Source organism: Leptonotus elevatus, chromosome 3 (assembly GCF_054856555.1).
Source record: "Leptonotus elevatus isolate MCC_2025b chromosome 3, RoL_Lele_1.0, whole genome shotgun sequence".
NCBI classification, from domain to species: domain Eukaryota; kingdom Metazoa; phylum Chordata; class Actinopteri; order Syngnathiformes; family Syngnathidae; genus Leptonotus; species Leptonotus elevatus.
In genome coordinates, this window is record NC_141241.1 from 24,757,457 (window position 1) to 24,773,356 (window position 15,900).

General features: G+C 36.3%; 1 protein-coding gene across 2 annotated transcripts in view; it reads right to left on the reverse strand.

The window, feature by feature from the left end:
* The window catches only part of mettl15 (methyltransferase 15, mitochondrial 12S rRNA N4-cytidine), a 59,622-nt gene that overhangs the window by 42,015 nt on the left and 1,707 nt on the right, over positions 1-15,900 (reverse strand). The gene's annotated exons all lie outside the window — the stretch shown is intronic.

A 15,900-nucleotide genomic window follows, 5' to 3' on the forward strand; every position in this document is an offset into this window, starting at 1 on the left:
AAATTCGCTATATCTAACAATAGTGAGGAGGTGAAAAATAATACAATAATAAATATTAAACAAAGTAACTAAGATCTTCAACCCCCAAAAAAGAAATGTTTGCCCCTATATTTTCTTGGGGCAGTTATAACAAAATTCAAAAGTTTTTACAATATGAGCCTGCCTCTATCAAATGGTTGAGGTGTCACTTGATAGTTTAAAAAAACAAAACATAATAGCAAAGGAAGAAAAGTTATATTTTTAATGAAATACAACTCAAATGTTTGGAAACACTGTAAATCCATATTACTTATTTTTCAATGCATGGAAATATGAATTAATGCCATAGTGACTTTCTATCTTAAACTTGTCCGTATGGAGATTTATTTTCACATTCACTTTTTTTTTAATTTATTTTCTATAATAACAAAATGTGATGACTGTAATGTCTGCTTTAAAGGTTGATTAAAAACAAATGTGCTTCTTAATGTCCTTTACTGATTGTTTGAGTTGGTAGGTAAAGGGTTAAAGTTATGAAAAATAAATATAACACACATCTATACTAGTCTTTTTTTTATTTATTACAAAAATAAAATATGTCATTATCCCAGAGCAGTATGAAGGTCCGAAATAAGGTGCGTGGTGATTAGTGTAAATAGTGTTGACAGTACAAAGTTACGGGAATGTGATATTAGTGTTTCCCTCTCAGGGTGGAATTAAAAAGCCTCATAGCATGCAGGATGAAGGATTTCTTTAGCCTGTGAGTGAAGCAGGGCCGTGACAGCAGCTTGTCACTGAAGCTGCCTCTCTGACCGGAGATCTGGAGATGGTGCTATGGAGTGGATACTCTGGATTTTTCAATGATAGACACAAAGTTGTTCATTGACCACCTTTCTGTTTTCAAATCTGTGCCCACAACACAGTCCGCCTTCCTCCTTAGTTTATCCAAGCCGCCAAAGCTCACAACAGCTTACACACGTGGACAAATTTGTTGGTGAAAATAACTAGAACAGAATCTGACAAAAGTAATAATACATTTAAAAGAATACTGAAAATAATCTGCACAGATTCAAGGCACCCTGCAAAGCAAAGCAGCCCCACAATATAGCAGAGCCTCCTCTGTGTTTCACAGTAGGGACAGTGTTCTTTTCTTGGTATGATGTGCCTTGCCGAAAATGTCCAGTTTTGTCTCATTGGTCTTTAGGACATTTTCCCAGAAGCTTTGTAGCTAGTCATCATGCAGCTTGGCAAATTCCATGTCTCACTTTTGATTTATTTTTTAGGTGACATCAATACACCTTGACATCATTCTACTATAGAAACCCCAAGAATAAGGTGGTTTATCCTATACCGGGAACTCGCCGCTACTACTTTTTTTTTTTTTTTTTTATAAATCAAGGTACTTACTCCATTTAGTCTCCACTAACTTATTTTCATATTATCTGTAAAGATGATAACATTTATTTCAATTCTTTCTGTAGAAGCTGTTCCAAGTTAATGCCCTCGAATGTGGCCAAGGATGACACCATCACTAATGTGTTTCACATGGCTTTATTCCTACAAGCAGTAACAGAATTGCATTCATTCAAGAGTTAAAGGTTAAAGTACCACTCACTGATTGTCACACCCACCTAAGTGGGGTGAAATTCGTTCTCCGCATTTGACCCAATCCCCTGAGGGAACGGTGAGCAGCAGTGGTGCCGCACTCGGGAATCATAATACTGAGTGTCAAGTAGGGGTCTTTGGTATGACCCGGCTGGGGATTGACTCCACAACAACCCAGTATCAAGGGCGGACACTATAACACTAGGCCATTGAGCTGGTTGCTATCAGCTACAGTCACGCCAAAGCAGCTAAAGTATAAACACTTCTGTTTGAACATGGGCGACGATGATCTGCATCATCTCACAACTGTCATTGTATTGTAATTACTGCACTACTGGTCAATTTACCTTTACTTGATGACCGCATCATTTGCATATCTGTCACTGATAAGTACTAAAGCCCTAATGGTACCCTTACACAGGGTGACGAGATTTTCAAAATTAAAAACTTGAACGGTAAAATGTTGCCAAAAATCCAATACACAATAAATTCACACCAGGAACTATTTATAACAAATTTAATCGCTAATCAATTGGGTGACCGGTGGTTATGTTATTACTTTAGCTAATGCTAAATGTTCCCTTGGTTGACAGTTCAACAGTGCTAAACAAGTCATGCACTCACCATTATCTAACCTTTTTTTGCTCAGTCACAGCAGCTATTGGAAGCTTGCTGTACTGTTTCCCTCACGTCGGTCTCGCATTGTAACATTGTAAATATGCCGCCAGAAAAGCTCCGTTTGCACTGGGTCTGACTGGAGAACGCAGAATTAGGCTAAGCAAGAAGTACTTCTAGTTCCGGTATGACAAAAACACGCCAGCTAGCGGATGAGAATAATAACGCAAATGTGAATGTGAAAGTAAATAGGAAGGAATTCCATTTTAATTGGTTTATTGTATGAATTGCTATGACATCTGCGTGATTGATACACACATGGCACAAACAAATGCGTAAAAGTGAGACAAAACAATGGGGCTGGCGAAATCTGCTGGGACTTGGGACACAAGGCTCACGGCTGCGACTGTCCCAGGTAAACTGGGACCTCTGGTCACCCTACCTTTAAGACGGATTCAAACGGCAGGAGAATTAGCCAGATTTTAGCCCAGAATTTCCCCTCCCGACGATGGGAAGGATGCGCTGATATCTAAAAGATAATCTTAACATATAATGCTGCGGTGGGTGGTGTGTTCAGAATGATCTCGGCAGCTCAGAAGGTCGTTTGGGCCGCTCCAATCTCAAATCGCAGATTGTTTTGGCCCGAATTCTCACCATGTGTGGTGTGCCCGGACTAAAAATGAGGACGCAACTGGTTGACGAAGACGGTGCGGAATCGAAAATCAAAGTAGTAATGGCGCAACAGAAAGTCTGTGCTTGCGCTGTTTACACTCCTTTAAAAAACGCCTTTTCTTTTTATGTTGCTTTTTTTCTGCTAAAAACAAACCAGGGGGTATCGCAAATGGTCATCAATGTTTGTTTACTCTGGAGTCACATTTAATCTCGAGATGTTTTGCGAGATTTTCCATCAATCCGGGAAACATTTATAAATGAAATCGGTTTGGGTGTGATGTGTTGATCGTACTACACACCACACACTGTACGTTCAAAACTGTTACTCCCGTGATTTTTTCTCGCCATGTGTGGGGTGCCTCACAGTTAAAAATCTTGCCATGTGAACGAAACACAACATTACGTAAAGGCTCTCTGTACTTCTGTGTTATAGCTTTGTTGGTCACAGGTGCTTGTTACTGCAATACTAGTAGCTCATACAAGCGGAGAAATTCATTGGATGTTTGTTTTTTTAAACATTGTTAAAGATGATTCTGAATCTGAATCCGTTTCTAAAGGACTCAAACAAACAACACTACAGGACAAAGCACCCACAAAGAAGTTGTCTGCTCAGGAAGTCTGAACAACCTTGTGCTCTGTAGACTCAGGAAACCTTTTTGGATAATGAATGTACCAGACTATCTTCACATGGCGCCCCCACCAACTATCCCACAAGGACATGTTCTACTCATGACAATAATGAGGCAAGGAATGATAAAGACTTCTCTGACCACTGATAACCTCAGACTAAACTTGTAACTTTACGAGACCAAGACCTAATATCTGTCTGTCAATCAGCCCGGGTATCCCTGGCTAGAGTATTTAATTTCAAGAATCAAATATTTAGTAGCCTCTTCTTTCAATACTTAGGACATCCAAAAAGGAGTGTGAAAAAGAAAACAAGGTAAAACCTTTGTTGTTTTCAAACGCAATATAGAATAGGTAGTAGTAGTTGGCTTGTTGTTTCTGTGCTGCATATAATGTGTTACAACACTACTGTTATCAATGCAAAAAGCTGAACCAATTTAGGAGTAAATTAGATAAATATAAAACATAAATACAACTAGAACCTTGCAATGTTCTACCCAACAATCTGATTCAGAGGTCAGTGCAAAAGTCCTTCTGATGACTTTTTTTGAAAGCATTTACAATAAGTGTCAATCTCTCTATCACACTCACACTCCACTTAGGTGGAGGACAGATAGAAGGTGGACTAGTGCATACAGAAATGCTGCACATCATTTGTGATTTGACTATGAAGATACATCGTCGATGTCGGGCACAAAACTTATGTCCAAAACAAGCAAACCACATGCCCAAATATGCTCAAATCTATCTATCTATATATATATATATATATATATATATATATATATATATATATATATATATATATATATATATATATATATATATATATATATATATATATATATATATATATATATATCTATATCTATATATATATATATATATATATATATATCTATATCTATATATATATATATATATATATATATATATATATATATAGATATATCTATATATATATATATATATATATATAGATATATCTATATATATATATATATATATATATATATATATATGTATATACATATGTATATGTATATTATTCATGTTATTTTATGTAATATTAACCAATTTAAAGTGGTGAAAATAGCTTGAGGACAAATAGATTGACACTCTTGAATGTCCAAATTGTCTGAAAGTGCAAAACCTATTTCTTCATTTTGCGGAAGCTGCGCTACAAAATTGCCGCCTATTTTTAAAGCCTGGGTTTTTTTTAGACAATAACGAATGGACGGAAATAGTGAGGTTAGATACATTTAAATAGGCTTGTTTTATTTAATGCTTTAATGCTTCGTTGGAGAAGGACCCTCGTGAGCCATGGAAGTATAGACTCCGTACAGATGACTATCCACCAAATAAACAAGGTCAGTCGGATCATTGTTCTATTTATTGCATCACCTCACCTTTGAGAAAGAGTTAGGGAAGAAGACATAACACAGCTGTCTGTGTTTGTTTAAAAGGCTTTTTGCACGGTGGCGGCTTCTGCATGACCGCAGACTTTGATGTGCACGGCTAGTGCTGCCAACATGTTTGTACAATTTTAATCAATGACAGTGTCACAAATAAGCTATTTTAAGCATATTAAATAAGCGATTGAACATAATTTGTGGGTGGTGTTTTGTTGACGTAAATATTATATGATATATGATAGCAATATAAGGTATAATACAACTTATTGGGGAACTCAAACAAGAAAGTGTATTTTTGATCTACTGACAAGTTGCCATTAAGTTATGAGGATTCCGCTCAAAATGAAAAAAAAAACATGTTGGTAATCTTCTGTTAAGGGAAAGAACAACATGCATAATGGTCACTATAATAACCTGAAACAGGCAAAATAGTCATACAAAATCAAAATGAGGTATTGCTTTTTCGTGGCTCAGCCAAAACATTTTACATAAATATACATAATGAATGTGGACTTGACCAATATGATGGTATCCTACAGTGTGTTTTTTTTCCGATCTTTTTGTCATCTTAACCCAATCCACTAATGCAGGAGATGATGTATTTCCCCATATTTCATCTTTCATATTTAATGTTGACGTCCATGTGATGGTGCACCAAAAATTCCATACCAGAAATAACGCATTTTACCTAGCAGTGGGCAGGCAATCATACAATAATCACCTCTTCCAAAGAATCCATCTTTTTTTCCCCGAACAGCTGTCCGTCACAACAGAATAAAAATTTGACGTTTAGGTTGTTCAGGTCATAAAGTAAAAAAAAAATCCTGAGCCTGAACTTTTTCCGGGGAGCGGTGTTGCAGTGTCCAACGTGCCGATTTGTTGTTCGACCGACATCAAGCCATTACTATTCGATTCGTCGCTGTGGATGGACTGGGTATTTGGGAAACTCATGAAATTCCCAATGGTCAGTCCTCCCCAAATGTCAGGTCATCTCTTTCATTATCCATTTATATTATGTAGAGTACAGTATAGCACTGCGGGTTGCAGTCCCCTCTAGTGCTGCAGCTATGGAATATTTTGGTATTCAAATATCCTACGGAAAATTCTATTGAATAATCAGGTATTTGGGTAGAAATAATATTTTTGCATGGTGAAAGAACAATTATGAATACAGAAGACATTAAAAACATATTTCCACTTACTAATGATCGACCAACTTTCATTTCTAGATAATAAACTTATTTTAGTTTTTTTGTTTTTACTTAAATTTAAACTGTGCTTAGCAGCACATTATTTACCTCTCTAGAAATTTAGGGAGATTTTAGACAATTCTCTCCCCATGGATTTTGGAATGACCTTCTGTTAAATATTAGGCAACCTCCCTCTCTACCCACTTTTAAAACACATCTTTGTTCTTTGGTGTTTGACTCGGCATGAGACTCATCATTGTTTCAATGTTTTATGGTGCCTGCTGTATTTTGTTATTAATTTATTTATTTACTTACCTACTTGTGTTATTTTATTGACTTTTTCATTTACCCACTTAAGATAATTATTAATTTATTTGGTGTCATTTTTGTTTTACCTGTTTACTGATTTTTACTCCATGTACAGCACTTTGTATGAAAATTCCGAGTTGAGCAGTTTTTGGTCTGTGAGACAAAGTGACGTCAGAACCACAGTTGTGATTTTGTCGACCGTCAACTGCACAATTGAGTGAGCTCAGTTTATTCAACTTATCTCTAGAAACGGCAACTGTGTCCAGCTGTCAGCATCAAAGTGTGCAATCATCACGTCGATTAGACTGCCTTTGAAAAGTAGTCAGATGACTCTAGCTGCAGTCACTAGCACCGTTAGCACGCAAACACTGGCAACAGGCACCGTGCAATACAATGTCCGCGTAATTAAGTCTTCTTTTAATGCCCTTAATTGGCAATCGGAACGTGATTTCTGTACAAAGTTGTTTTGTTGACTTTGGTCGCAATTGTTTACGCCGGCAATAAGAACGGCAGACACACGTTCCGCAGGACGAGTCAAGTCATCCGTTGCGCCGCGACTGGAAAAACGCTCCCGGGAAAAACTTCAAAATAAATGCGTCCATTGGCATTGCGCTCCACATATTACTTGGTATGGGAAGGTTTATTATGAAGTTGGCCTTCTCTTTTATGTACAATTAATACCGTTAAAGACTGATTTTACCACTTGCTGTCGACTGAAGATTTCATCACCTGTGCTGGGGAAGTAAGTAATGACCAAGCATAGCTCAGTTTGCTGACCAAACCCAGAAAACAGGTGAGCCATGATTGGTCGTTACCTACTTCCTCAGCACAGGTGATGTCATCTTCAGTTGACAGCAAGTGGAAAAAAATTGTTTTTAAAGGTATTAATTGTAATTGAAAAATAATGAAATAATCAAATGAATTATGGGCAAAATATAAACTTTTTACTGCTGAAAATGGCTCAATGAGTCAACTATCCCTTTAGCTTAATTTGTTTAACAACCTTTAACAGCAGTCTGTAATTTTTTAATAATTTCTGTCCAGACATTTTGGTTTAATCACCATAAGCTCACGCTGGCTCAGGTTTAAAGGCTGCTTTCTATATACTGCAAGATTGAATTTGGATCAGGGCTCAAAGAGGGTCAATTCAGAGTATGTATACCAAAGTTTTGTTTTTAGCAACGCATGATTGTTTTTAACTGTGTGTATAGGTCATTATCCTGTTGGACAAATCATGACCTGTGACCAAGCCCAAGCTTTCTAACACCGGTACCACATTTGTCTATATTTCATATTTTTCATATATTTGGTTGACAGATTCAATCTGTGCTGGATGCAGCAAAGCGGCACTTGAACATAATTGGTTTTGCTCCATGCTTCACAGTGATGACGACTCAAAACTCTGACTCGTAAGAGACATAGGCCTTAAGTCATTATTTTTTTAGACTTGCAACTTGACTGAGACTCGTCCACTAAACACTCCAGACTTGACTCGGACTCTTCTTTTGAGACTCGTGAACATTACGAGTCTCTACAGTGTGGCTTTCTCTCATTTCCCTCCTTACTCCAAATGCCCGTGTGTGTGTGGTGTGTGCGTGTGTGTGTGTATATATATGCAGGTCAGGTCCCAGCTTGTAAGTTGTCCCACTCTCTCTCCCTTTCTGTGCGCCAGAGCAACGCCCAATGTTAATGACAGAGTAGACAAATGCGACAACAACACACAATCACCAACATAGCAAACTTGGAGCAACAGGTTGCTACAGTGCTGATGTTTGTCATATCACTATCACTGAAAATAATATTTCCCTTTTCTATTCAGTTCAATTCAATTGTCGTGTAGTTACTTTATTGGATTAAACCTAGGTTTTAACTTAAATATGACTTGAGACTTAGATTTGCATGTTAGACTTGAGACTTGACTTGGAAACTAAAGACTTAGACTTGACTTGGACTTGTGGGTCAAAGACTTGAGACTTGACTTGGCCTTGGGCTTAGAGATTTGTACCCATCTCTGCACAATAGGTACGGTGTTCTTTGTGTTGTTGTTTTTTCCATCAGTAAACAAAGAACTTTACTTCAAAGGTACAGTTTTGTCTGTTAAAAGGGAAAAGGTCTATGTTGCTTATCAACATATATTTTGGCACATTGGAGTCTCGGTTTCAGGTTTGTTTGTATTTTTCTTTAAAAGAAGAGTACTCCAACAATTCTGCATGTGTGTATAAGTTGATACCAAAAGTCTTCTGACCTGTACAGCTCAAATGAAAAACAAACTCTTTTTGAAAGGGGGAAGTATAAATAAACAACTTAAATAATGTGGTTTCACAAGTGTGCATTTGGAGTTCCATGCAAGCATGACACCAAGGTTAGGCTTGAAAAAAAAAAAGACAGGCATTCCATCAATATTGACGGAAAGTCCGTCAATGACGAATGCCCACTTTGAATGACGGGAAACATTGGCGGTCGCCCATTTCGCTGGAGGAATGATGAATGACGATTACAATGCCGTTCATCTTGAAATATTGACGATGACGGAAGGGTGTCCTGACTGTTGACGATTGCCGGACGTTCAAAATTCATTGACGTGCCACCACCTCTGGTCCAAGTGTGTTTTTTGCTAAATGTAGCAGAGCCTGGATGTTTTGTTTTGTTTTTTACAACAAGGTTTCCGTCCAGCCACTTTACCCCATCACACAAACGTAATTATGGAGAAATGTAAGATTGTTTCGTATGTACTAAACTTGCCAGAAATTTCTGAAACTCATTCAATGTTGCCATCTGTCTCTGACCAATTTCTTCTCATCTTCATCAATTTTGAAAGGACATGCCATTTTTGTAATGTCACTGTGCCATATTTTCTCCTCTTGATGATCACTGTCAATGAGTTCCATCGTATATTTAATGCATTGGAAAGTATTTTGTTCCCTTCTGCTGGCGATACCTTTGAACAATGAAATCCCACTGAGGTTGTTCAAGGGCTGTAAACCATGTCTTGTCGTGCTGTAACGAAATTACATTACAACAGCCAAACTTTATTTGGGGTTAATCAGAGGCCTTTTAAATGGTGTATGCTCACTGCGATTTAATATGAAAATGAATGTGACTACTAGTTTCTAAACACAGCCACATCCAGTTATAAGAGAGTGAGCACACTTTTTCAACCATATCTCAGTTTATTTATACTTCCACTCTTGAATTTTTTTTTTTTTTTGAGCTGTACATGTTATAGGTGACATTACTGGTAGATTTTTTTTTGAAAACGATTTACATTGGACTCACTTCATCACACAAAACTGGCATTTGAACACAGAGGTGTATACAATTTTTAGAGTCACTGACACTGTATAGTCAGAAAAACTAAGACAACACCCTGAGAAGGTAACAAGTGAATTTCAAGGTTCTACACTTTTACAGTGTAGCATCAAAGACCAACAATCATACAGAAGTTAGAATAAATTGTTCTGCGCAATATTAAAATCGCATCCTTCCATGCTTCATAACTTTCTGCATTTTACATGTCAGTTACTATGTGAAAGATGACGGTCTGTGTGGTTACAAAAATATTGGTTGGCATCTATAATAAATTAAAAGAAAAGAAAATGTATGTGACAAGCGGTACTCTGGATCTACAAATGTCCTAGGTTAAACTTAAAATCTATTTTTAAAGAAGGAAAAGGTCAAGAAAAGGTGGCGAACATCAAGCCAATCAATTCCATAATGTATGAAGAGTAGCTGAGTACATTTGAAACTATGTGCATACAGTTTAAATTTTTTTTTTTTTTTTTTTTTTAAAGCTCCCTACGAAAATTAACTCCACATACATGCGCGTTTACAGTCACAATCAAGGCGGGAGTGACAGCAAGTCACTGTGCCATTTACAGTTTGATTAAACAGTAGTTTACTATACTTTAACTAAGAAGCAATTACATACAGGTTACATCAGGCTATTATTCTCATTGCCCACACTGATGTCTAATGGCACCCATCTGATAGCAATGAATGGCTTTATTACAGGATTAACTTATTATTGAGAGTATAATATAACCACAGCTGCTGCAACAGTTATGTCCAAATTCAGATTTCACATCTCGTTCTCTCTCTAACTGACACTAGTAGCTTTACAGAGCTACACTTTAGCCATGTTAATGTAACATGGGAGACAACATAATTTATAGAATAGCAATATTACGCTTGATAAGTGTTGTCAATGAATGAATGAACATCTGCGGTCAAGCAGCAATTCTGAATGTCTCAAATGAGTGAGGTGTACAGCATGTACTGTGCAGCAAAACAAAATCTATCAGGCTGTTTGAATAAGATCTGATTGGCAAACTGACTGACTTGGGACAGTTGGCAAATGGGCGGGCAGCGGAGGAGTTTAGAGGTGCTAAAGTTCAGGCAGGAGCGACGCAGCACTCTGTGTCGTGCCAACAGCAATACAGTGGCGCGATTCCTGACTAATTCAATGACCCGTGTCCCCCACCAGTCGTTACCATGCATTATATAGATATGTTTTTATACATAGGTTATTTACATCTATGTATAGATATTACAGTGCAATGTTCTTCATTGTAGAGCTAATAAAGGTTATCTCATCTCTTTTCAGCACGTGTCCTGTGCTTTGCCACAACAGAAGTCTTTTGACTCATGCCCATCTGTGCTAATCATACATACATTTAACGAAAGCAAAGATACAGTATAATCACCCTGCCTCTCAAAAGAGAAAAAAACGTTGATATAAAACACACATTCTATTACAGTATAGAGATGCATTCATCAGTCACAGCATAAGATATCAAAATTGATCTGCAGCTTCAGTTCTGCAATTAAACTGTATGATTGAATGGTCAATTTGATCATGTTTATTATTGCGGTTGCCGTTTGCTGTGATGCACTGCAGTACCAGTACAGGGAAGCCTTGCAGGTCCCACTGTGGCCATCATAGCAAATGTATTAAATGTGCATGGTGAATGTATAAAAATAACATTTTGGTATTCTGAACTCTTGTACAAATGTTAATCACTGTAATAGCAAAACAATAAAACCCTTAATAACCTCCCACATGTAAGTAGAAGTTAACAACTACTGCAGTGACAAATTAAGTACAGTTAAAATAAAACACTGTTAGATTGACAATTACCTGTAACCATTAGTTACTGTAGGTGACACCTAGCACTAGCAGCTGGTGTTAGCGATCAATTACACTGCCTAGACTTCATTACTGTTTTAGCCACCACATTTTCACTGCAATAACAGTAATAAACCTTTGTGAATGAATGAATAAATTAATTTTATTTCTCAAACACACATACATTGATAAAAAGAAAAGAAAAAATATATATCTACTCAAAGATATTAAAAATCATATAAAATGTGAAAACATAACCTATACACATTTGGAAAAAAGGAGTAGGAAGAAGTATACACTTTACCTCAAAGCCTATATAACTTAATTAAATATTCTCAAAAAATAAGACTCCTTTTAAACATCATTCAAAACACAGTCCTATAGTGTCTATCCATTTTCTATACCACTTGCTTTATATACTAACTTTAAGTAACAACAATAACCAAAACAAAAATTTAAAAACATTTTAGTTCACGAAAAATAAAATAAAAGCGCTTTAAAAAAGTAACTGAACCTACATCTTACCTTTATAAAACTAATTAAAACTAACGAGAATTAGAGAGGAAATGTCCTGCATTTTTGGCTTTGTCAATCAATATCATACGTGAGTTTTCAGGGTTCATTTTAAATGTATTTATTTCTTAAATAGCTGTACGTCCATACGGAAGAAGGAAGGCCAGATAGTTGTTTGAGAGTTGTAGTGTAGTATGTGTCATTAAACAATACTCAGTGACTTTTTTTTTTTTTTATCTAACTTGCACTCGACAAACACTCCATATTAAAAAACTAAAACTAAAAAACTAAAACTACTACTCATACTAAAACTTTTTTTTGTTTAATGTAGGGCTGGGTTATATGGCCAAAAAATAAAATCTCGATTTTTGCAGTCATTCAGGACAATTACGATTTTAATCGATTTTAATCTAATTTATTCAAAAATAATTCCTGTGCAAAAATGTTCAGACAAAACTAATGTATACTGATTCTAAATTAGTTTGAACATAAATTTAACATTCATAGTTTGTTCTTAAATGCCACAATGAAGTAGTTGGTAGCTATTGTAAACATGTCTTTTAAACCAGTGGTCCTCAACCCTGGTCCTCGGGGACCGGTATCCAGCCTGTTTTCCATGTCTCCTACAGCCAACACAGGTAGGAATCGTTATCAGGCTTCTCCAGAGCTTGCTAATTAGCTGATGATATGAATCACCTGTGTTGGCTGCGGGAGACATGGAAAACAGGTTGGATACCGGTCCCCGAGGACCAGGGCTGAGGACCACTGTTTTAAACCACCCATCGAGCATTCTGCCACATGAGCTAAATTACAACTCACAAAAACATTTGAATGTAACAGAACATAAGAACAACAGCTTTTAATAATCCAAAAGACATCATTCGACTTCACGATTTAGCAAATTTTCAACGACTCAATTTTTAAAATGACGATGTATTTATTGCCCAGCTCTAATAAAAAGTAAACTAAACAAAGCATTTTCAAAGCAACAAAAAAAAAATGCACAAAAAATAATAAGAATAAAAAATAAAACTTGCTCTAAAAAAAACAACTTTTAAAAAACTAACAAATGAAAAATCACAAATTATTATAACACTGGTCAACAGTGAGTCACAGGGCACATTTCAACAGTTATTCACAATTGCATTCATACTATGGGAGACTTAAAGTCTTCAGTTAAGCTACCAAGGCATGTGTTTGGAATGTAGGAGTAGGCAAGAGTACCCGGGGAAAACCCACACAAGGACGCGAACACCACCATGCAGTAACTTTGAGACAGACTTGCTAACAACTACCCCATCAAGATGCCCACTCATAACGATATTTGAATTAGGGGGTTAATTGTGTCATTCATAAAAAGGTTCTTTTTTTTCTGTGTGTAATTAATTTAACTGTGTTTTTTTATTCTGAGCAAAGGTCAACTTTAATAGTTTGTAGTTACTACTTTTTTACAAAGCTGTCACTGAATTCAGTCACAAAAAATGACTTTCATATGCTACCCCACTGATTTGAATATATGACTGGATAGCCGATAGGCCAAGACTTTTGAAGTTGCGAGGCCGCCATATTGCTCTTCCCAAGAAACGTTTCTCATCATACGAAATTTGAAGAACATTTGAGACAATACTTAGTAGAAACAGCATGATGTATGACGTTTTAAATTTGTTACATAAATAAGAGGACTTCAGACATTTTACAACTTGCCTTAAATACATGTAAAAATTATTTGCTTAATGACGTTTACAGGAGGAAACGTGTATATTTGTTATTAAAGAATTCTAACTGTAATTCAACAAAAGATGCCTCTGCCAAATCTAATAATGCAGTCTAATGAAATGAGCGATAAAAGAAATAGGGGGTCTTCAAAGCACCACATACCGTCCACTTGCTATTTTTTTTATATTTTATTTTATTTTCTTTACTTGTTAAGAAATAGTGACCAGCCCGCCACAAACCCCCCACCCCGCCCCCTGTATATGTCTCATCTGTACGCATACTGTATAATTTATACAGTAGTCTGCTCGCGAGATGGGAGGAGCAAGATGGCCACCCTGTGAGTTCAACGGCTTGCACAGGCGTGTATGGGCCTATCGGCTGTCCAATCATATATTCAAATCAGTGTGCTACCCTTACTTTACTTCAGCCTTACCTACTGACTTTTATATATGAAACAAACAAGTAGTATACTTCTCAAACTGCACCTTTTTGTCATGAAGAGAAATAATAAAGTCAACGAGAATAAAATATATTGACATAATAATAGGTGCCCTGACAAACAAATAATTTGCATAAAAGAAATATAAAAGTACTAAGAGTTGTGCTTTTGGTAGCAAAAAAAATAAATCAGTTTCCTGGTTGAAACCACAACCTCCTGACATAACTCAATAGAGAGACAGATCAAAGAAAGTTTATATAATCGAAAAGACGACCGCAAAAGTACAATTGAAACTAAGATCAATTTGAGAAAAGATGGAAGCCTATTACACAAATGATTTGATGCCTAACACTTTCAATCTTTTTTTTTTTTTTTTCCATGTTATTATCTTTACTGGTTTGTTTTTAATGGGGATGTTAGTTGTATATTTCTGGTGTTATTGCATGGTGCTTGATTGATGTTACGAGATGCTAACCTAAGGTGTATAAAGTGGCTGCATTCTTACTGCCATGAAGACTGAATCAGATTGGACTATTCAAGAATCTGTGTCTGTATACAAGTTGAATTGTTATGAGATCTTAATATTGAGAGCTGTACATCTCTTTGTTAAATTGTGTGTAATAAATAAAAAGTTGTTTTTTTTAATGCAAAAGAACAAAGAATTTTGTTTGCAAATGTGCTCATGCTGCTGTCACAGCACAACCATTAAACGCAAGAACACAATTTCTGGTCATTTTGCCTTGAATTCAAATATCACGCATGCTGTATTATATTACACAGGCCTTCACACTTTCCTAGGTCAAACAAGCTAGATAATTCCAGTAGGGATAGACCAACATTGAGCACTTTGACGAGCATCGGTATCTGCCTCTTTTTTTTTTATTTGACGGGCGACAAAAGCTAAATCGAAAACCATTTTAATCTCAGGGTACTATTTATTTAAATTTTCGTTTAACTTTATAAAAGACGCTGCTGACCCTGGGAATTTTCTGAACCTTTTGTTTTTGTTTGACATTAAAACAAAGTAATGTGAAAGTTTAAATTTCAGGTATTTTTAAATTTTGGGAAAAAATATTTCCTGTATTAAACTATAGAGAGCTATGGATTTACTTGTTTAAGTTTCCACTTAACTTTTTAAGACGTACTGATTCTCTTGAACATTTTGGTAGAAATTTAAAAGGATTGTCTATTTTCTAAGATTTAAAAAAAAAACTGAAAAATTGTTCAATAAACATGCTTTAAGACATTCCAAAGTCGAGATGGGCGTTTGTGTTTCAAAAAATGTTGACGCCAATATTTTTTCCCCCTTTTTACTGAAAATGAATATTGGCTCCAAATATCGGTTATCGGCCTTCTTGACTACTCATAATCGCCATAGGCTCTGAAAAAAAACATATCAATCTATCTCTAAATTCCAGAGCTGGGCACTTCCATTAATCGGCAATTCCCGTCTTTGACGATGCCCGCCTTGCGGCAAGTGCAAAATGACACGAAGCCTTGGATAAATCCATGGACTGCGCACCGACTGAAGCACGTTTGCGTCAATCAGGTTGAGAAAATATTTCTCATTCCGCAAATTTTTGTGAGCCTTTGCATCATAAAGCATTCGCCGAATATTCGGAAGCACGTGCCGAAAGGTTGACATCGTCATCGACAGGAATTGACGATTAACGGAAGTGCTGGGCACTGCATCAT